Raw genomic sequence first — 22415 nt, 5'->3', positions numbered from 1 at the left:
GCAGACTTAACATTCATTTCCCAAAAAATTCATCTTATTTAGTTCAACCAGTTCTGTAGCTAACGAGACGATCTGTATACAGCTTATTAGATTTCCCTACAAACATCCATGACATCTGTAAATCTGATCAGCGTCCTGGACTGTCATCATAAAAATCACTGGCAAAAAAAGAAAAAAGTTTAGATAGGAGATAACCAAGATTAAAATTTCAGTAATAATCACTGCCACAGATTTCCCACAACTGAATGGCATTTTCCCAAAACTGCTGTGAAGAAACCATGAGGGGCCTCTGGGTGGATCAGTCTGTTAGGTGCCTGCCTTCGGCTCAGGTCATGATCTCAGGGTCCTGGGATTGAGCCCCACATGGGGCTCCCCGCTTAATGAGGTGATCTGTTTCTCCCTCTCCCTCTGCCCCTCCTCCTCCATTCATGTTCTCCTCTCTCTTCTCTCAATTAAATATTTTTTAAAAAGATACCATCAAAGCTTTATCAAATATTTTGCCAAAATCCTATGTCTATGTTTTTCCTTTAAGGAAGAGCACTCTGTGGACTTTCTCCACAGAGATGAATGAATGAACCACAGACATTTTTAGGACATAATTCAGGGCATCTGAACCACTTAAGAGAAAGACACAAGAAGCAACATCACTTCCCCAGTGTCACACTTAGGAACTGATTGAACTGGGACTTGGGGCTAGAACAATTTTCTTTTTACCCTTTGCTCCTTCCAGGAAAAGGGGGAAGAAAAAGAAGTATCAGGTACCTGGTTTGTTAAAATTCCAGTTACTAAAGACCGAGGACAAACTCCCACAAAGTCTTTTCTTTCTGGACAGATCAATGACACCTGAAGCTCCAATACACCCGACACTTCAAGGTAGTCAAGCAAAGGCAAAAATTTTGATCGTTCAATAGTACTTTGAACTACTGACTTCAGTAACTCCTCTGTGACCTGTCAACATTCCAGATGGATTCAACATTCCATTTAAAAAAACAGTTGGGGGGGACGCCTGGGTGGCTCAGTTGGTTAAGCAGCTGCCTTCGGCTCAGGTCATGATCCCAGCGTCCTGGGATCGAGTCCCACATCGGGCTCCTTGCTCAGCAGGGAGCCTGCTTCTCCCTCTGCCTCTGCCTGCCATTCTGTCTGCCTGTGCTTGCTCTCTCCCCCTCTCTCTCTCTGATAAATAAATAAAATTTAAAAAAAAAAAAAAAAAAAACAGTTGGGGGTAAAGTAAGACAAACATCAGCAGTTACCATCTTGCTAGGCTCTGTATGCTTCCACCTGTCCCCCTTTCTCCTTCATAACTATAGCCAGTAAAGAGTAGAATCTCACTGACTGCTTTCCAGTTTCTGAAGGAAAACTACCCAAAGTGATCAAATTAAAATTACACACTGATGCAATAGTGTGGTATTGGCCATGGTTCAAAATAGTTACCACCAGGGAGGAGAATGCAAGTAGGAAGAGGGTATGAAGAAGGAATTTACATGTATTTCAGGGATAATACAGGACAGCAGTTAACGACTGTAGGCTCTGGAACCAGACCTCCCAGGTTCAAATCCCTGCTCTGCCAATAGTTAGCTGAGTGACCCTGAGCAAGTTATGTAACATTATGGTGCCTCCATTTTCTTACAGGTAAACCTATATCAAGAAGACCTACCCCACTGGGTTATAGCAAGGATTCAACAAAAACACTAAGCAAAGCACTCCTAAAACAGTATCTGACACATATTAAGTATTTAAGAAATGTTATCAATATTTTCTCATTTAACATGTAATGTCTTTACAAAGAAAATAAACAATACATTAAAATATATTTCAATCAAGTACATTTTAAAATAATTCAGCACATAATGACTTAACAAAGAAAACATACTAAACTGTATTTTATTTAAAAGTAAAAAATTAGGGCCGCCTACCTGGCTCAGTCGGTTAAGTGTCTGACTCTTGATTTCATCTCAGGTCATGACCTCAGGGTAGTGAAATCTAGCTACACAGTGGGCTCTGAGCTGGGGGTGAAGCCTACTTAAGATTCACTTTCTCCCTCTGCTCCTCCCCACTCACACACACTCTCTGTCTAAAAAATAAATTTAAATAAGTGAATAAATAAATGTCAAAATTAAAATATACAATAAGCTACCTCTCACATAAAAATCCTGCCTTTATTAATTAGGAAACACATTTCAGCTACTAAGTGATTGTCAGCTTCAGCTATAGGGCCAACCTTTTGATTTACAGATAGGATTTATGAACTAATATAGGATCCACATTTGAAACATGCACTTTACCCTCTACACTGCCAGACCATACACATGGCAGGTTGATCGGATTTCACAATAACTGTGTAGTCCCAATAAAATTCAGTCAGCTGAAAAAAAAATGTTTCACTTGGTCTTCTTCCAACATATTGCCAACTAAACCATGCTAAGCCAAAGAAGAATGAGAGAGAGAAAGAGAGAGAGAGGGAGCGTGGGAGAGAGGAAAGGAGAAGAAAGGAAAATCTAAAATCATTCAAGTCTGGTGTAAATATAGGAACCATTGGGAGAAAAATGTATATAGAACAGCTATACTACCTTGAGAAGATACTAGAATTTGAAGATCAGCTCTGATTTGGGTTAGAAAGTATTAGGGATTTTTAGCAGTAGCCGAAGCATTTCCTATGTCTACAATCCTACATTTAGATGAAACTGATTTCAGTGATCGAAACAAGAGTCAGTTATTTATTCCAAAAACATGACAACCGACCATGTATCAAAGAAACTAATTTCTCTAATTCTACAAAAGCAGTAATGAACTTGAACTTCATTTTGGGAGACTAAAAAACATGTGCCAAGAAGATGGGGCAGGAGGAAATATCTAACCTATCTACCAACGAAATTAGATGATGTCTAGAACTTGCTTCGAAATAATCCCAGGAAAGGGGAGTATCAGGAGTGGAAAGGAAAATATAGATGAGACGCGACTGGCTATGGCCTGGCAATTATCAAAGCTGGGTGAGGGTCCTTGGGGGTCACTGTGCTAGTGTTCTCTCTACTTCTGAATATATCTAAAACTCTCCATAATAAAAAAGTTTAAACATAAAGACACTCTTCTGTAACTAAACAATGGGACATTCCTTCTGCAAAAAGCCGTTTCAATGAATAACCAGATACTGTAAAAAACACGAACTTTAAAAAAAATCCACCAACCAAAAAAAGGTCCTGAAAATAGTGCCACATTATCTTTCACTGCTATCATGTGTGGTGCACAGAGCAAGTAACACACAGATCACAGGTCTATCAAATGTTCGAAAACCTACCCCCGGGTCTTTCCATTCAAGCTTGCAGCAGTGGGGACAAAAGTGAACTGGCCTCGATGAGGAGACAAGCTCGAGCCACATCTGTACCACACATGCTGCCCACATCTACGGCTCTTCATTGCAGAGCTGCAAAAGTTAAGAATATCTTCCACATACCTTTATTTTTCTGTTGCAGGTGGGGGAAGGGGGAGGAACAAATATATTCATATCCCCATATGTGTGTAATTTAAAACAGACAATCTTGGCATTAAGGAAATTAAGACGCAGGCCTTACTTATGTTGATTTTAATGGCTAAGATCCAAAAACAGTTCTGGTTACAAGCTCGTGGATAAACTCTTTGATTCCTTTGTCAGTAGACAGACCAAGCTCATTTCTTGACACTTTAACCTTTTCCATACAAAATTTGTATTCATTTTATTAAGAAAAATGAGTTTTTCTTTTTCTCCTTAGGAGAAGCGGATTAAAGAAAATTTTTCAAGTAAGGTGCTCATTTAGCAGCTTTTCTACCAGAGTCCAAAAGCAATTAAAGAGAGCATACTGGGGAAAAGTGAAAAATTATCATAGTTTAAGTGGGCTCCCCAAATGAAGGGTGAATATGCACCACTGTCTAGCATACAACCCTGCCACATTTGCTTTTCAAATCCTAGTGAAGGCATGTGGCACCATTTTCTAATAATCTCCTAGGACTTCTACTTCCTTTTTTTTTTCAACAGTATCTCAAAATGTTGACACATTTATTGAACTATTTTAGCTCTGTCTACCTTCAGGGTTCAAGAAACAAATAGATGAGAGCTACAGGACAGACCTCTAGCTACAAAACTTGGCAGGTTTCCTGAGTTCTCCAAGAAAAATTCAGTTGGCAACTCCATTAGCAGCAGAGGAGCACAGAGCAGAGGGAACAACTCAGGACACAAGGAGGCTTTGGGTGTGCCTGAAACTCCATTAAGAAACTGAGTGATTCTGGGTAAGTTTAACCTCTTCCTGACTTACTTTTCTACTCTGTGGGACATAGGGTATGAAATTGTTTTAAGAATCAAGTGAGAATGGGGTGCCCGGGTGGCTCAGTGAGTTAAGCCTCTGCCTTCGGCTCAAGTCATGGTCTCAAGGTCCTGGGATAGAGTTCCACATTGGGCTCTCTGCTCAGCAGGGAGCCTGCCTCCCCCTCCCCCTCTGCCTGCCTCTCCGCCTACTTGTGATCTCTCTCTCTCTCTGTCAAATAAATAAATAAAATCTTAAAAAAAAAAAAAGAATCAATTGAGAAAATGTTCCAATGATTTACTTTAAAAAAGAAAAAAAAATTTACAAATTAAAACAATTTAAAAAAGAAAGAAAGAAAAGAAAACCATTATAAGTCTACGCCTCAATCACCACATACAGTTTTATGCTGTTACTTATTAGGAGAAAGAAAAAAAATCTATCGATGACCTTGATGAAGAAAATGATATTTTGAACACACCCAATGTTTCTCAAACTTCACTCACATACCAACTTTATAGTTTTTGCCAAATCCAAACACTTAAAGACAAAGATATTTATCTTTAAATCAAGTTCCTTAAAAAATACCTACTTTATTTTACCCTTATGCTAAGTTAATACCAATGAAATCATAGGTTTGAAGCACTTGTCTGTTTTTCTGATGTATGCTGATACATATATTTAACCATTAAAAGAAAAAGATTCATCTGTATACTTAACTCATTTTAACATATGAATACAATTTGGGGAAATACTATCCTGATCTATTGTCTGTAGCACCTTCTACATTAAGGAAGAGAGTACCTGAATTTATAAATCTGTGTAACCCACCAAACAACAACAACAATTTATAAATCTGTGTAACCCACCAAACCATACACACATATGAGTGTTCAAGTCTTCTGGGCTTCCTCACACTGTACAGCCACTACCTTATTCAGAACTCTGTTTCTGTTACCCCAAAGTTCATGCAACAAAAACCCCTCATATGTGTATCTTCACATGAGTGCAATTCCCACCCCGTACTCATGCCCTAGTAGTGAAATTTTTCCCCTGAAAGTATTTACCAGAATCCGTAGGAGTGCAGTGCAAGTTTCCTCTACTCACTGAATCCATATTCAAAGAATATTTAAATACATGTATGCAAACCACATATCAGTCTAAAGATAAAGGTATTCAGAACACTCTAAAATCAGGTTGCTATTCCTTTTTTTTTTCCCCTCAAAGATTTTATTTATTTGAGAGAGAGAGAGAGAGCACAAGCAGGGGGGAGTTGCAGAGGGAGAGGGAGAATGTGGGGCTTGCTGAGCCCAAGGCAGATGCTTAACTGACTGAGTCACCCAGGTATCCCAAGGTTGCCATTTCTGAAACATATCCACACTTTTTTTTTTTTTAAGATTTCATTTATTTATATGACAGAGATCACAAGTAGGCAGAGAGGCAGGCAGAGAGAGGAGGAAGCAGGCTCCATGCCGAGCAGAGAACAGGACGTGAGGCTCGATCCCAGGACCCTGGGATTATGACCCGAGCTGAAGGCAGAGGCTTTAACCCACTGAGCCACCCAGGCGCCCCTCCACCACACTTTTTACTGTTTTGTTTTTTTTTTTAAGATTTTATTTTATTTATTTGAGACAGTGAGGGAGAGACAAAGAGCATAAGCAGTGGGAAGAAGCAGAGGGAGATGGAGAAGGAGCCTCCCCACTGAGCAAGGATCCCAAAGTGGGGTTCAATCCCAGGACCCTGAGATCATGACCAGAGCTGAAGGCAGATGATTAACCGACTGAGCCACTCAGGCACCCCTACTGTGTACTTTTAAATCTAATTCAAGTACAAACTATAAGACTTGTAAGCATTTGTACTGAACTAATCCTTGAATTTATCAAAAGGAAAAAAAAATACATTTGCTGAAGTCTTCCAGGAAGCACCTTCTTGTTCAAAAACATATCAGTCATCCACTCCCATCCACCCTAGATGTTGACTCAATCATCTGACTTTCTCTTTCTCTTCATATATGTATGAATATATATATATATATATATATATATATATATATATAAAATCTGAAGTTCAACTGAGCATCAGGCATGGAAAAAAAGGACAATTTTATAATGGCTGCAGTCCTTACCAAACTGTGAGTACCACAGTCATCTTGGGAATTTTATTTTTATCAATTTAAAACCCTAAATCAGTGGATTGAACATGAGTTAATCTAGTCCCTCCCAAAACCACACTAAAATGACAGTAAGGAAATTTTTTTAAAGAAGGGGAGGGACCAAAAAAAAAGGGAAGGGATAGGCCAGCAGATGAGATATATCAACAGAATTTGAGAAGATGGAAAACAGATGTACAAAGTAACTGACTTAGCAAAGCAGAGGAAGCCAAAGCTGAATCCGTTATTCTGGTGGAGGCCTACAAGAAGCAATCTGAGTACTGGGAAAGGCCCTGGGAACCTAGGAAGTAGAGGTTCCAGCAGCCACTGAGGGCTAAGGTGAAAGATGGAGCTGAAAACAGCAGGTGGAATGCTGAAACCCCTCCTCCTTTCTCCTTCTCTCTTCCAGCCTTTGCAGCCAAAAGACAAGAAGTACACTCTCCAGAGCAACTGAAGGAAGTCTCCAGACTTAGAAACTCTAGACCAGGAGAGCAGATGTGAGGGGTACACAGAAAACAAGGAGGCCCGATGACTCAGTCAACACATATTCACAAAGTGCAAACAGACAAAATATTCGTCTTCTTGCAGTTTACTCTCAGATGATAATAATACATGCTATAGAAAAAAGAAAGAAAAAGAGATTTAAGGCATACTAGGGTATGTGTGGGAATGGAGTTGTAGTTTCAAATAAATGATCACAGAATGTAAAGATCTGAGGGAGTTAAGGGAGTAAGTAATGCAGGTATCTGAGGGAAGAGCATTCCAGAGGGAAAACAAGTACAAAGGACCCAAAGGACCATCACGTGGGTTAGACTGAAGATACTACACACAGGAAAAAAAAGAAAAAAAAAAAAAAAGAACATTACCAGAAAAAAAATTTAGTGACCAAGGAGCAGCTTGGAAAATAGGAAAAAAAAAAAATTCAGTAGGGAGTTTAGAAGAAAACACTGAAGAAAGCCAACAGCCAATCAAAAAGACAAAGAGATGGTATAAGATAGAAACAAAAAACAAAAAACACACTAATAAAATTGGAAAGTCAATCTAGAAAATCCAACATCCAAATAAGAGAAGCTTCAGAAAGATCAAACAGAGGGAGAAATTATCATAGAGGAACATTTCTAAAAGACAAGAGTTTCCAACCCGAAAGAGCCCACTGAGTGCCCAGCACAATGAGTAAAAAACCTCCCACACCCAAAGCACACCATCATGAGATTTCAGAACACCAAGTTCAAAGAGAAAATCCTAAAAACGTCTAAAGAGAACAAACCAGCAACACACACAGAAGCAGAAATTAGAATTGCATCACTCCCTCTCAACAGTACTAGTGTGCCAGAATTCACAGGAATAATGCCTGGAAAATTCAAAGGTTAAGTAATCACTAACCTAGAATTCTATACCCAGCCAAACTATAAAAGCATTCACCATAAGAGTATAAACAGGAGGGGTGCCTGGGTGGCTCAGTGGGTTAAGAGTACAAACAGGAATTTTAGGGGCACCTGGCTGTCTCAGTTGGTAGAGCAAGCGACTCTTGATTTCAGGGTTGTGAGTTCAAGCTCCACAGTGGTCATGGAGCCTGCTTTAAAAAAAAAAAAAAAAAAAAAAAAAAAAAAAAAAAAAAAAAAGAAGGCATCTTAAGAAAGCTGCTTAAAGAAATGCAAGGTTTCAAAAAATTCACCTTCCACTTGCTCTTTCTTGGAACCTACTGGAGGATATAGTCAAATAAACAGAGTTAGAACCCAGTAGTGTGGGAGCCCAGGAAGAAAGGCAAAAGGAATTCCCAGAATACAGCTGCACAGTAGCTCTAGAAATAAATCAGTCCAGTGAGATGGAAGTTTCCTAATCTCAAAAATAAGAACTGAACTAAAACAGCAGTTTTTTATCTTGTTTCCCAAAATGCTTTCAAAACCTGCTCCCAAAAATCTCTCTGATACTGAGACACACATACACACACACACATACACGTATACACACACACACTTTAGTAAGGTCTCAGACAGTTCATAAACCACACTGGGCAATACCCTCCCCACTAACACACTCCACATCAAACACAATGAAACTAAATAATCTCAATGCTCCTTTCCGGTCCTCTGGGTGAATGAATCTAAGTTGTAGTTATCTGGTCAAAAAGAAAAAGAACATAAGAAGGGCGCCTGAGTGGCTCAGTGGGTTAAAGCCTCTGCCTTTGGCTCAGGTCATGATCCCAGGGTCCTGGGATCGAGCCCCACGTCGGGCTCTCTGCTCTGTGGGAAGCCTGCTTCCTCCTTTCTCTCTGCTTGCCTCTCTGCCTAGTGATCTCTGTCTGTCAAATAAATAAATAAAATCTTTAAAAAAAAAAAAAAAAGAAAAAGAAAAAGAACATAAGAATTATGGCAAAATGTAAATTACATTTTAATTTAATGTCTTCAAGATAGTGGGATGTGTATTTATATGGGTAAAATCACAAAGAAAATTCAAAATTATGATTAAACTCCACACTGTTGCTATCATGATGTTGGTTCTACCTCAACAGATCTAGAAACCTGAATTCAGGGCTTAGAAAAGATGATTAGAGAGAAGATAATCAGAACTATATGAATAGTTTCCAAAAATCTGGGGGCACCTGGGTGGCTCAATTAGTTAAGCGTCCGACTCTTGGTTTCAGCTCAGGTCATGATCACAGATTCATGAAACTGAGCTCCCCTGTCAGACTCCAAGCTTAGTGTGGAGTCTGCTGGAGATTCTCTCCTCCCTCTGCCCCTCCCCCCTGCTCATGCTCTCTCTTCCTCTCAAAATAAATAAACAAAATCTTTTTTAAAAAATCACAGTTATCTTGAAATAAGGCAATCAAATTAAAAAAAAAAAAAAGAAATAAGGCAATCAGAAGGTAACATATCTTTATGTATTTGAAACTTTTTTTCGAAGAGATTGATAGTGAGGCCATAAAAGGAGCAAAGCAAGGGGAAACTGGCTTTTCAGTTAGAAATTAAAAGCTTTAGTTAAGATACAATGTTTTTTAAGATATGGGATGTGTATTTATATGGGTAGAATACATAGGAAACTACATGATCTAGACAATAAGGTGTCTACAGATGAACAGACAAATCACTTTGGAGCCCTTTCCATATGCCCTTTAGTTCTAGTTAAGAACTAGGAAGACAGAAAACCATCTCCATGATACTCAAGTTAGTTACATATGTAAAATGTTAACTTGGCTACCTAAAACAAAACCCTACTGAAGATACAACTTGGAGCAATAAAAAGATATTTCTTACTCCTCACATATATTCCATACTACTCTAAAGAGTATTTAGGAGGCAATCTACGTGCTTCTAGACCTTTGTGGCTCTAATATGCTTAAGTGAAAAAATACTAATATGCAAAGCAATATTTGTGAAATGAAAACATATTTCCATTTTATAAGTAATTGAGATTATGAAATTAGCCCAATTTCTATCTACAGGAAAAAAATCCAGAACCAGTATAAAATGTAGTATTGTTCCTATATTAATAGGTAAGTGATGTCGCTTTAAAAATGAGAAAACTGAGGGGCGCCTGGGTGGCTCAGTGGGTTGGGCCGCTGCCTTCGGCTCGGGTCATGATCTTGGGGTCCTGGGATCGAGCCCCGCATCGGGCTCTCGGCTCCACGGGGAGCGTGCTTCCTCCTCTCTCTCTGCCTGCCTCTCTGCCTACTTGTGATCTCTGTCTGTCAAATAAATAAAAAATAAATTTTTTAAATCTTAAAAAAAAAAAAAAAAATGAGAAAACTGAGAGGCACCTGGGCGGCTCAGTCAAACGGCTGCCTTAGGCTCAAGTCATAATCTCGGGGTCCTGGGATCGAGTCCTGTGCGCTTCTTCCTCTCCCTCAGCCCTTCTACCCCACTCATCCTTTCATTCTCTCTCTCTCTCTCCCTCCCTCTCTTTGTCAAATAAATAAATAAATAAGATCTTTTTTTAAAAATGAGAAAACCACTGAAACCCTCCTTAAAATAAATACTATCTCAAAGACTGGGTATTGAGAGAAGTTATATATAATCTATCCAAGACATGAAAAACACACATCGAAGAAACCCACATAGATCTCAATTCAACCACAAAGCGAGGGGAAACAATATCCACTAGCCAGAAAAGTAAATCCCCTGTATGAAATATTGCCTACATGACATTTCTACATGAAATAGTACCAGGTTCTACATCAACTCCCACTTTCAAAGAATCTTCATTAAAAGCACTTCTAAAATATTCTACAAAGGTTTAATGAATAGATCTGTCAAATATATTGAGTACAATGCTACAGATACTTCACATAACAAATACACATATATGTACATAAATATATTCCCTCTCTCATACAAAATGCACACCTATACACACTTTACAGAAAAGCTTTAAAAAGCATTCGTTATCACTATCAGTTACTTCTAGCTATTAGAGAGGAATTCTCTCTTTCCTTTTTGGCTTAGCTGTAACTTACACAAAACTATAGTATTTATACTTGGAGGCCATTCCCCTATAGCTAATGATACCAGTCACAACTCCATTTTAGATTTTAGTTTGGGGCACTGCCCAGATGAATGATAGAGATCTTATGAATATTGAGTTGCTGGTTTGTGCCAAAACATGGCATTCCCAAAGGATGCTCTGTCTGGAATCTGTGGGTGATTCATATACAAATCTTCTATTAACTCAAGCCTTCCAAAGAGTCTGGAAATGTCTGTGTGTTGGGGGGAAGAGGACAGGGGCTGAGACTGGATTTGCTGACTCCTGCCCGGAGACTCCAAGATGCTATAAAAGGGCAGTAAATTAGGGTTTGGCTGGTATTTGCTAGACTACTGAAGCCAGCATAAACATTTACTTACAGCTTTTAAATCTGTAAGGGTACCCAGTGGTTAGGTACAGTAATTCTGAATCTGAAAAAGCAAACAAGGCCACTGGAAATGTTTCTAAATAAAGGTGGGGTGGGGGAGGTAGGCACATTTCCTTTGTTTTCTCCGAGTAAAACAGATTTTAGAAATACAAAATTTGACTCTCAGCAGTATCGATCCCTATAAACTACTATAGTGTCTTATTAAAAATATTAGCAAGGCATACTCTTCCAAAAAGGCGACACATGGGTTTCAAAAAGACTACTCCAGTTAAAAAACAAGGACAAAGGCCCATACTTTCCTGAGGAAACAGAAAGAAAGTGAAATCTTTAAAAATATTTAGCATTCTCCTATATAAAAATATAAACCCCACATTCCCAAATAAAATGGCAAAGATAAAAACTCTTGTAGTTCTCTAGCCACAGTAATATGAGAGTGGTGATTCAGAGCAAAACCTGAGGTTAAACATAACTATACAATATTACTAATTACAGAGTAATTTTACCAATAAATATTTTGGTTGAGGACTGCTTTGTCATCTTTGCAAGTATTTTTAGTTGAAAGCAAATGGTTGGGTAGTACACATGGACATGGTTATGATTTGTAAAAATCTATTTTTACAATCTGGTGACTGGATAGGTCTTTTAAACTTGATTCTTTAGAACTGGTAATTTGGAAAGGGTAAACCACAGGAACGTTACGTTAAGAGGCAAAGTACCTAGCAAGCTCACCAATTCAGACCAGCACAAAGCTAAACTGGAAAGCGCCAAGTGAAACTGGAAAGCATTGAGCGCTCACAAATCTAATAATGATGGGCCCAGAGAGTCACTAACGCCTGTATGTATGTTAACTGTACAAAAAGCTACCTCTCCAAATACAGTAAGAGCTCTCTGATTGTCCTTGTTATACATTTGCAGTTATTTTTTTGGTAGGCCTACCTTCCGATTCATCCCCTAAATCTGCAAATTTGCTTCTATTTGTTATTAAGTTTCTGATTTTAACAGATCCCCAGTTGCATACATGTCCAATTTAATAATACATACCCAGTTGAAAATATTCCATAACACCTTAAATTTTTTACAGAAGTTAGTAATAACTTCATTAAAATTTTAACTTTGTTAAATCATCACTTTTAATCTTTTTAAGCAATCCCCATCCAATTCAGATACCAAGAATCTGAAGCTGGGGGCTCAAGTCACCCACCCATTTTCTCTGAAAGGTCTTTGCACACAGTACTCTAACTACTTGGACTGGAGGTAAAAGATTAAAGAACTGTTATGACTAGGTCTTTTTTAAAGAAGGGTGTTTTAAAAGGAAAGAAACTGTCCCTCCCGATACTCTAAATGAGCAGTCTCTTGTTCTCAGCAGTCCTTCTGCACACAAGACCACTACTGACTTCAGTGGGAATTCTGCCCAAGAAGTGAGGAAGACAGGATAGGATTAAATGAGCCCTAAATCCACGCCATTGTTCCAAGTCATTACCACTTGTACAGTTCTCCAATAACCTCCAAAGAGTAGATATCCGCGGTTTGATGGTGGTTCCCAAACTGATCACTCCCGTTCTAACAAGTGACACAGCCTAGCTCTTTAAAAATTGCGTCAGCCTGATGGATGGTAGTCGGTTGGCCCCTATCATAATCCAAGATTGCGTTGCAACGAAACCCCATTGGTGACTGCAACAGCAATCCAGTGATTTCTCACAGCAATGAGGCTGCAAACGGAAAGTCAACAGCATTAAGTGCTATTGGTGTCCCAGTAAAACCTATCCAAACCCTGAGAATCCTACATCCCAGATCCTGTGGCCAAGAAATCGACTCAGTTTCCCTCAAGTATTAAACCCAAACTGAAATGTGATAGAAAACTAAACTAAACTGCTAATTCTCCTACCGTATTATAGACAGAGAATATAGAAATAATGCATTCCGGTGAGAAAAAAAAAAGGGGGGGGGGAGTGGAAAATATGGACGAATAAAGAAAAAACTGTAAAAATCATTTAAAAAATAAATAAATAAAGCTTACATAACAGCAAGAAGAACAAGACTCCTGGCATGAAACCCCAAAGACAACATTTTGGAGGCAAGAAGTTCAGGAAACCGAGGAAAAGATGTGATTCGAAACAACAAATTTATATATATAATCTCCCCACAACTCCCTCTTAAAAACGGCTGCAGCGGTTATCGTATGGAGAATTCAATTTAAAGCACCCTAAATTAGTAGGAAGGGCCCCTCAAGAGACCTCCCCGAAAAAAAAGCAAACAGTAGGCGAGAGCTCTTCTAATCTCACCAAAAAACCCTGACCTCGGAAGAGGTGAGCGATTTTGAGAAGTGCGAGGACCGACGTCGCCCCCGCAGACAACCCGACTGCTGCGGGCGGTGGGGGTGGCAGCGTCTAGTTGGGTCCGTTCTCCTCCTTGTCTCTCCCCCACCCCCACCTAAAACTGTTCACCTAAAACTGTTCCCGACCCTCTGCCCCCAGCCCCAGCGGAGGTAAAGGAGCCATCAGTGCAGAGACCGCCTGAACTGTCGGCGTTGGAGGGACCGGAGCGCAAGAGTGCATCGCTCCCCGCAGCTGCCCGGGCCGCAGACGTCCTCTGGGACGTCAACGGGGGCGCGCGCGGACGGACGCCGGCCGGGACGGCTTGGCGCGGCGCGTGGGGTCGGCGCGCCCCCCTCGCCCAGCTCCCTGCAGAGCCCACGCGCGCGGCCGGCCCGGGGAGGAGCGGCGTCCTCGCCCGCGTTTCCTCTCCCCAAACCATCCCCCGAAGAACCCCGCCGCCGCCTCCCCCGAGCGCCGGCGTTGTGCTCCACGCTGGGATCGGCTCGCGCGCCGCGGCCCGCGCCCGGGATGGAGCCGGATTCCTCCTCCAGCCTCTCCGCGGGGCCCCGGACGCGCGACCCTGAGTCCACGGCACCTCGGCGGGGCCGGCGCCGTCCTCACCAAGCCCCGACCTCTCTTGGCTCGGACCAGACGTGGCCCCGACTCCCGGGAAGGGAGATGGGGGGTACCGCAGTGGAGCGGGGAAGCACGAATCCTGCCTGGAGGAACAGGACCCGGACCTCGGGGCGGGAATGGGGTCCGGTAGAGATGGGGAGAAGAGGAGAGAGGAAGCCGCAGAAAATCCCGAAGCCGGTCGCCCTCCCCCACGGTGGGACCGTCCCGCCACCGCTTCCTGCCAGGGATCAGCTTCCCAGCTGCAGCCAGAGGAAAAATCCCAGCCGCTCCTGCAACTCAGCAGGGACTGGCCGACCAGTCCGGGCTCCCCCGGCCCGGGCCCGCCATTCCGCAGCCCCGCGAACCTCCTTACCCTGCACTGCACCTCCAGGGGCTCGCTCGCCGCGGGGACTGGTCCCGCTCCAGCCCCAGCCGCCCGGCCGCCGCACCCGCCTCCTCCCTCCGCTGGGTTTCAAATTGAAATTCCCTGGCTGGGGCCGTCAGAGGACTCGGCGCTCCAGCCCCGCCCCCTCGCGGCGGAAGCCCCTCCTGCGCCCCCGCCGGACGCGCCCCCAGCGCGGAAACCCCCGCGGGCCGCACCACGCCCCCCCATCCCAGGCCACGCCCCCGGGGCGGGCCTTCCCGCGGGATTGGCCGCCGCGGTCGCCGGGTACCCAGAGCTGGAAAGATGCGTCTGGCGGTCGGAGCTGCCCTGGTTAATGACCGCTTGTGTCAGGGCGCCAGGCTTTTTTTTTACCCGCTCATCCACCCTTAAGTCCTTTTTGCCAACTTTTAAAAGTGATTTCTTCAAAGTGCTTTACTGACTACTTCTTGACTGAACAAACCTATTCCGTAGCGGATACAAGGCTAGACCCTGGAAACAGGGAAATAGGAAAAGTGGGTCCTGCTCAGTCGAGACTGGAAGAAGTGAAGTGCTTTCACAGCGAGGACACTGAAAAGGAACCATTTATTCTTCCTGTGGGAGGGGCTGGAGGGATTGGGGAAACCCCACAGTGGAGGGACTTGTTAGCTGAACCCGAAGTCAGTCGGAGCAGGATTTGTCCAGGCCAGGGCCTGGGAGCTTGGATTGCAGAGCCGGACAAGGCTGAAGAGGCTGCGGACCTAGGTTGAGGCACAGGCGCACACGTGCGTGCGGGTGCGCACACCACACACACGCACACGCGCGCGCGCGCCCCTGATACCTCCCGGTGCTTTGCTTGTATATAATTATACCACTTTTTCTCAGATTCTACTTATTGCATCTTTTCTGAACGTTGGCATCTCAAAAGGGATGTGCAGTTCCTTGCCTTGGGCGTGTGTTACCCATGCACCTCTTGTTCTTTGCTTCCTCCCTCCTTTAACCCGGACGTTAGTGACTCTACTTCAGCCAAAGCCTTCTTTTCTTGGCTAAACATAACCTTTTCTAAAGTGAACAACATCGAATGGAACCTCAGTTACAATACCTTCCGTGTGCATGGTGCTTTTCAGTTGACAAAGCCCCCTCACATTTGTTATCATTTGATCCTCTTCAATAACTTTGTGGAAAAGGCAGAGCAAGTATCATCTCTGAAACATCGAAGAGAAAGTGAAGACGGGAAGAGAAACTATTCTCTAAGGGCTTTCAAGTAAGCAATAAAAAAATAAAAGGTAATAGCTATTGCATGCTTTATGCACTAGAAGTTTTTCTAAGTTCCTGATGTAGGTGAACCTACTTAATCCTGCATGTGCTAAGTACCCACGTTAGATTTAATCTAATATGGGCACTAATATGGAGGGAGAGGAAACCTGAGAAGATAGCAGCTCTGATGAAAAGAAGCCAGGAATTTTATGAGATGATCCCATTAGAAACATTGAGGCAGATTTACAATGAAACTAGCAAAACTGAAGCTTCAGGATCCCTCATTTTCACAGGCCTGAAAATAACTGTATAATTGTAATTTTTTTTTTTAAGAGAGTCCTTGAAGTTATATAAGCTCTAGAGCCCATAACCCCCGGTCTAGACCTGATGTAACCCTTTAAAACTGCTCGTGCAAAATAATAACATAAATATAGTTATAATTGATAAAATATAATGCCCTTAGAATAGGAAATAGGCCCTATGTCCTCTGCTGAAGCATGGGAATCACTTCAGTAAACTACCTTTTAAGAGGGATATTGAGAAATGAAATTATATCCATTGATGCATAGTCTTGATAACGTGGGAGCCAGCAAAGATTTAGGCTAAAGAGATGATCAAAGGTCATGGGAAGGTTGTTATCAAATATCTAAAGGCTACTGTGTGGAAGAATTAGACTTTGTTTTGGATACAGCCTTAAAACATTTCAGTGGAATGAAGCAGATTCTGTGATGACCTGGAAGGAACTAAAGGTAGAAAAATCAAATTCCGGAAGCTATAAGGAAGGGAAGAAAACAGATGGAACATGGTACAATACAGATGTCAGCAAACAACAGGTGGTATTCCAGGCAAGAAGGGAGGTCTTAACAGGGAGAGAAATGAAGTTTGGACAGACAGGCAGGACAAAGTCCTAAACAGGTGATATTCGGAGATGCAGGCAAGCAACGCAGGGCAGGACCAGGGGCTGTAGTTCAAGCCAGAATATTAATCTCCAGGAAAACAAATTGATCAAAGCAAGGCTTCATCTTCCCATTACACAGACTAGAGTAACAGGGAAGCGACTGACACAAAGAACAGCACAGGAATCCGGATACCAGACCTGAGAGTCACCACATCCAAATTTAGCATCACAGTCTCAATCTTAGACACCATCTGCAAGCAAAGCCAGTCTGGCAATATAACTAGAAGTTTACCCAGGATCTCTTTAAGCCCTTCCTTACCAACTCATTCACACAAGCATGCTCCTAAGAAATCTTGATCCCACTATACTGGTGATTCATTCTTTTATCTTTGTGCCTCTGGGGTGCCAAGCCCAACCAGGTAGAAGTACTGGAATGGCTCTGAACTGAGAACCTGCCCTTCCCTGACAGGGTCTACAGGCAGCGAGACCTGACAATGCACTCTCATGTTCTGTCTGTCTGATGGAGGCAATCTCAGAAAGGCATGCATCCCCAGTTCCACTGCCATAAGCAGTAAAGACACTTTGTAGATGTCAGTAGGAGTCACTGTATCACCTGGCCAATCCTTGGAGCTATTTCAAATATCTGTGGCTGCATGACTCCCCAAATTAATGACAACCATTTTATTGCTGTGATTCTTTGGACATTGAAGCAGGGCTCAAGGAGATGGTTCATCTCTCCTCTGTGTAGTGTCAGTTGGGAGGATTAACTGTGGATGAAGGATCCAGTGTGGCTTCACTCACATGTCTGGCAGTTGGTGCTGCCTGTCAACTGAGGAGCCTAATTTCTCCTCTACAGAAGCTGTCCTTTTACAGCTCTCTCTCCATGTGACCTCTTAACAGGATAGGCCAGGCTTCGTTACATGGCACCTGGCTTCTGAGAGGATAAAAACAAAAGCTTACAAGGTTTTTAAGACCTAGGCCCAGAAGCAACATCTATGCTGCATTCTTTTGGTCAAAGCAAGTCAGAGAGCCAGCCTGAATTCAAAGAGAGGTATCATAGACTTCACCACTTGATAGGAGTGTACAGGGATGAGAAGACTTAATGGCAGCCATCTTGGTAAACATTTCACCACAGGAGCCATGTTTTTCTAATCTTGTATTAGAGTCTGCCCTCAAGCAACCCTTCTCCTTTCCATCAGCAGTAAAATTTTCCACAGGATTTTCCTCAGAAGTCACACAAATCCCCCTTTTTTTATCTACATCACACTGAGTAGTGGTGATCTCCTTTTGAAAGACCGCTCCCAACTATTGCCAACAACAAGTATATAAGTTTCTCAAACCTGCCAAACTGAGGTATTCACTCAGTTGTATTTGGAGTTGTGCCACATACATACCCCTGCTTCATTTGTCTCAATGACAGAGAAAGAGGCCTGGGCATGCTGATTCCCTTAAGCTGGAGGAGGATCTCCACAGTTGCTCTCCATGGGATTTCATGGTCAATTTCTCCGTAGAACTGAAAGCAGAAACAGAATAGGACCCAATAAATAAAAAAATCCCCCCAAAAGCTACATTTGGAAAGAGTATACAAAGATGTATTATTTCAGCTCAACAATTTGAGTGTCGTTATGTACCAGGCCTCATGCCATGCTCTGGACATACAAAAATGAGTAATACAATATCTCTGCTATAGTGAAGTTCAGTCGGATAGATAATAAAGCCAGTAAAAGGAATCAGAAATTCTGGTTTCTATCTGTGCCTTTAGTTGTTCTCACTATCTAAAATGAACATTTCTCTGTTAGATAACTGTCGTTTTATTTAGAATATAAATGAAATATAAGGATAAAACAATGGATATATATGTGTGTGTGTGTGTGTGTGTGTGTGTGTGTGTATGAGATGTTATTTATTTGACAGAAAGAGCGAGCACAAGCAGGGGGAACTGCAGGCAGAGGAAGAGGGGAGGGAGAAGCAGACTACCCTACTGAGCCACCCAGCTGCCCCGAAATGGTGTTTGTTTTTTTTATATCAGTGCATCATTGAGTTCCATTTTATACCAATTCAATTTAGGCAATGACACAAAGCAAGTTTATAAAAGTTTTTATTTTACTTTGATTCTCAGTAACAAGTAAAGAAGGTTTATAGAGCCTTCCATGTATGCTTGATCTTCAGTGGGAAGGGGCTGAGAGGCCAGAAATAAAAGTTACAGACCTGTTTACAGACATAAACCTAGAGCATAAGGAAAGGAGAAATCAGTGGAATGAACCTTATGAGCATGGATCCCCATTTTGCGGGAAGCAGGTAGATGTCCTACTATGGGAAATGGCTGAGACATCAAAGTTCAATTAAAATGGACGGGCATGTGATTCATCCCTCAGTCCCATGGTCAACAGATCTGTACTGTCTCCCAAGACAAAGACTAGAGGGAGGGTTTGCTTGGTCAAGTGAAAGAGGAATACTGTACTTCCAGTACCCACTTACTTAGATATGGGGATTAGGGAGGCAAAATGACCTTGAAGCAACATCATTGGACTTTGCTGGACAGGCAAAGTCAGGTTGCTTGAGGGCAGACTCTAAAACAAGATTAGAAAAACATGGCTCCTGTGGTGAAATGTTTACCCAGATAGCTGCCACACTGGATATGGCCCAATACTCTGAGTTCACTGTAAGGAATCTTGCCTGTAGAGCATAATTTGTAAGCAGCCTCCACAAGTAGTGATAAAAAACCCATCAACAGCTACAACAGCAGAAGAGAGTGTTGAATGAAAACGTCAGAAGAAAAATGTCAGAAGAGCAACCTTCTGGGTGATATGGGCTTGGCCTGGGATAGCTACATAGCCCAGACCTGATTGGCTAGTTTGTAAAACAGTCCCTGGAAATAGTGGAGACAGCAGGATTGGAAACGGAATATCACAGTTTCTGAGTAAATAAGTTCCTCTACTTAGAAAATGAACCAACCTAGAGGTCCTTAGTTTATTCAAAACAGATGTATAGTAGAAGTTTGGTTTTAGCAAGATACTGTCCTTCAGGTTGGATTTTGTGGTTCCCTGGGGCACACGAATATATTCTACTTATTAGAAAACACTTAGAAAAATAGGGATGTTGAGGTTATGTGATGGCTTCCTATCCCTCTTGCTTCCTGTGACCCCACCATCTCCATAGGAATATCCGCCTGGAGAGGGCAGTCACTGGGAAGGAACAGATACCTGGAGAATGATAACAAAGAACTACTGGACCCTATGCTTTATGAAGGCAGGGACTATGTCTGCTTTGTGCACTGTCGGATTTAATTCAAGAACAGTGGCTTGTGTAGGCCTTCTTCAATAAATTGCTGAAGGAATAAAAGTGTGAACCTAATTGAAAATGGATGAGGAAAACTACTTCCCATATTTTTTTTTTAAGGATTTTATTTATTTATTTGAGAGAGAGAGATCACAAGTAGGCAGGGAGGCAGGCAGAGAGAGAGAGGAGGAAGCAGGCTCCCTGCTGAGCAGAGAGCCTGATGCAGGGCTCTATCCCAGGACCCTGAGATCATGACCTGAGCCGAAGGCAGCAGCTTAACCCACTGAGCCACCCAGGCGCCCCTACTTCCCATATTTTGATGGATCTAGTGTTTAATGGGAAATTCTCAGGGCATATACCTTAAAATGATGGGTACAATATTTTTTAAACTATTTTTTAAATGCATGGCTGAACCTGGTAGAAAAGATGAAGTAATTGTAAGCGGCCGGAACCTATGAAAAGAAGATCATGCTATCCCCCCAGAGATCTATATATTAAACTGGATTCCCTGGTAAGGTGGGACTTAGGGTTGTTTCCCCTGGGGAGCGTCAGTGTATGTATGTTCTTTGTGTGGTAAAACAGATACTCACTGATGAGAAGAACAGATTATGACAGAGGCAAGACTACATGGTCGCCAAACTATATTTTCTTTTCCTCTGGGGCACCAAACTATCCACATCTTCAAGCCTCCTTTGCAGCTAAATGTGGCCATGTGAGTGGGTTCTGGCCAATGGAATATGGGTGGAGTTGATGTAAACTGTCTCCAGGCATGGCCCGTATTTAAAAATCTCCCACATGATCCTTCACTCTCTCTCTTCCTTTGTTTGCCAGGTACAGCAGACCCAGAGAACTCTGAGGTCCTAGGGAATGATAGACCTTCTAGAATGTAAGAAGTCTTGGTCCCTGAGTGACTGTGAGGAGCAAAGTCTTCCCCCATCCCAATTTATAACCCATACTGGACTATGAGCAAGAAATAAGTAAGAGATATGTCTTTGTAGTGCTGAGCCACTAAAATTTTAAGTTTTTTTTTTTATTCCATAGCTATTGGCTTATCCCAAAACTACAGCAATGCTAAACCAACCCATCCAAAGAATGAGAAAAGAGGAAACATATTTCAAGCCATCCTGTGATATCAAAACACAAGAACAGTGCAATAGGGAAAATCCTAAAGTCAATCTCAACAACAGGTAGAACTGTTCAAGTCCCAATTGCAGACCCTCATAACTTGTAGAAAGGAATGATAAATTCTAATTTAAGGATATCGTGGACATTTGAGAGTGGCAAGATGGCTTTTGAGAGGAACTACATGAGTAAATGCATGAAGGCTTCAAAGAGGAGCTTGAGTTTGGAGTTTGTTCTATAGGCAATCAGGACTTGGCACAGGTTTTCATAAGAACATCTTAGGATTAACTGTCTTATCCATTTGTTATATTAAATATAAATTTCCCATCAAGTCTTAGTTAAATAAAAACCTCAGAGCATAATAATTCAATTCATTCAAATCTAAACTTAATAAAATGAGCAAATATTTTCTTTGTGATACATCATGAACTAAGTAGACAGAAAGCCACCTCATTTTACCCCTTAAAACGATAGTGCTGGGGCACTTGGGTGGCTCAAGTCAATTAAGTGTCTGCCTTCGACTCAGGCCATAATCCCAGGGTCCTGGGATCGAGTCCTGCATGGGGATCTTTGATCAGTGGGGAATCTGCTTCTCCCTTTTTTTCCCCCTCAATAGCTCCTCCTGCTCCTGCTTTCTCTTTCTGTCAAATAAATAAATAAAATCTTTTTTTAAAAAATTGGTGCTTGGCTTATCACTGTTTAACTTATTGGCTCCTAAGTAAATAGCGGCTTAGTGAATTTTTTACATCTAAAAAGCAATGCACTCTTCATCTGAGAGTCTCATAAATCTCTGTGAGAGAATAAAATTGACTTTAATGTGCTTCTTATATCCAGCATCTAACCATTCTAAAGTGTCCATTCCCAGGACACCTCTATGGCTCAATCAGTTGAGCATCCAACTCTTGGTTTCAACTCAGGGGCCATGGAATGGAGCCCCTGAGTTGGGCTCATGCTCTGCAGGGAATCTGCTTGGGATTCTCTCTCTCCCTCTCCATTTACCTCTCGCCATGTGTGTGCTCTCTCTCTCTCTCTCTAAGATAAATGGATAAATCTTAAAAACAAATAAATAAATAAAATGCCTGTTCTCGAAAAAGAAAAAAAGAAAAACCAAAACTGAGATCAACTAAAAGAGCAGGACTAAGGAGAATCCTTAAAAAGTGGATGGTGGTGAGACTCTGATAATCAGGTCTGACTGCACTTGAGCTAAGGGCTGCCAGTCATAGCTGTCTCGCCCAGTTGACAACACTGAACACTCCAACAACCAGAGTAGGAACACATGGGGCAGAATTCTAGGATACATGGGAG

At 42.0% G+C, this 22415-nt stretch overlaps 1 protein-coding gene across 20 annotated transcripts in view; it reads right to left on the bottom strand.

Moving 5' to 3' along the window:
- The window catches only part of EPB41L2 (erythrocyte membrane protein band 4.1 like 2), a 207876-nt gene extending 193155 nt beyond the window's left edge, over nucleotides 1-14721 (bottom strand). For 16 of the 20 annotated variants that reach the window (XM_059177541.1, XM_059177546.1, XM_059177551.1 and 13 more), the window contains exon 1: nucleotides 14567-14720. The gene's annotated coding sequence lies outside the window, so the exon portion shown is untranslated. Of the gene's footprint in view, nucleotides 1-14566 lie in introns of all 20 variants that reach the window. The other 4 variants (XR_009354637.1, XM_059177554.1, XM_059177559.1 and 1 more) reach the window with 1 other exon arrangement.
- Nucleotides 14722-22415: the final 7694 nt, after the last annotated feature.

This window comes from Mustela lutreola, chromosome 6 (assembly GCF_030435805.1).
Source record: "Mustela lutreola isolate mMusLut2 chromosome 6, mMusLut2.pri, whole genome shotgun sequence".
In the NCBI taxonomy this organism is placed as follows: domain Eukaryota; kingdom Metazoa; phylum Chordata; class Mammalia; order Carnivora; family Mustelidae; genus Mustela; species Mustela lutreola.
Note: the sequence above shows the minus strand (reverse complement) of the source record. Positions and strands in the feature narration are given on the sequence as shown.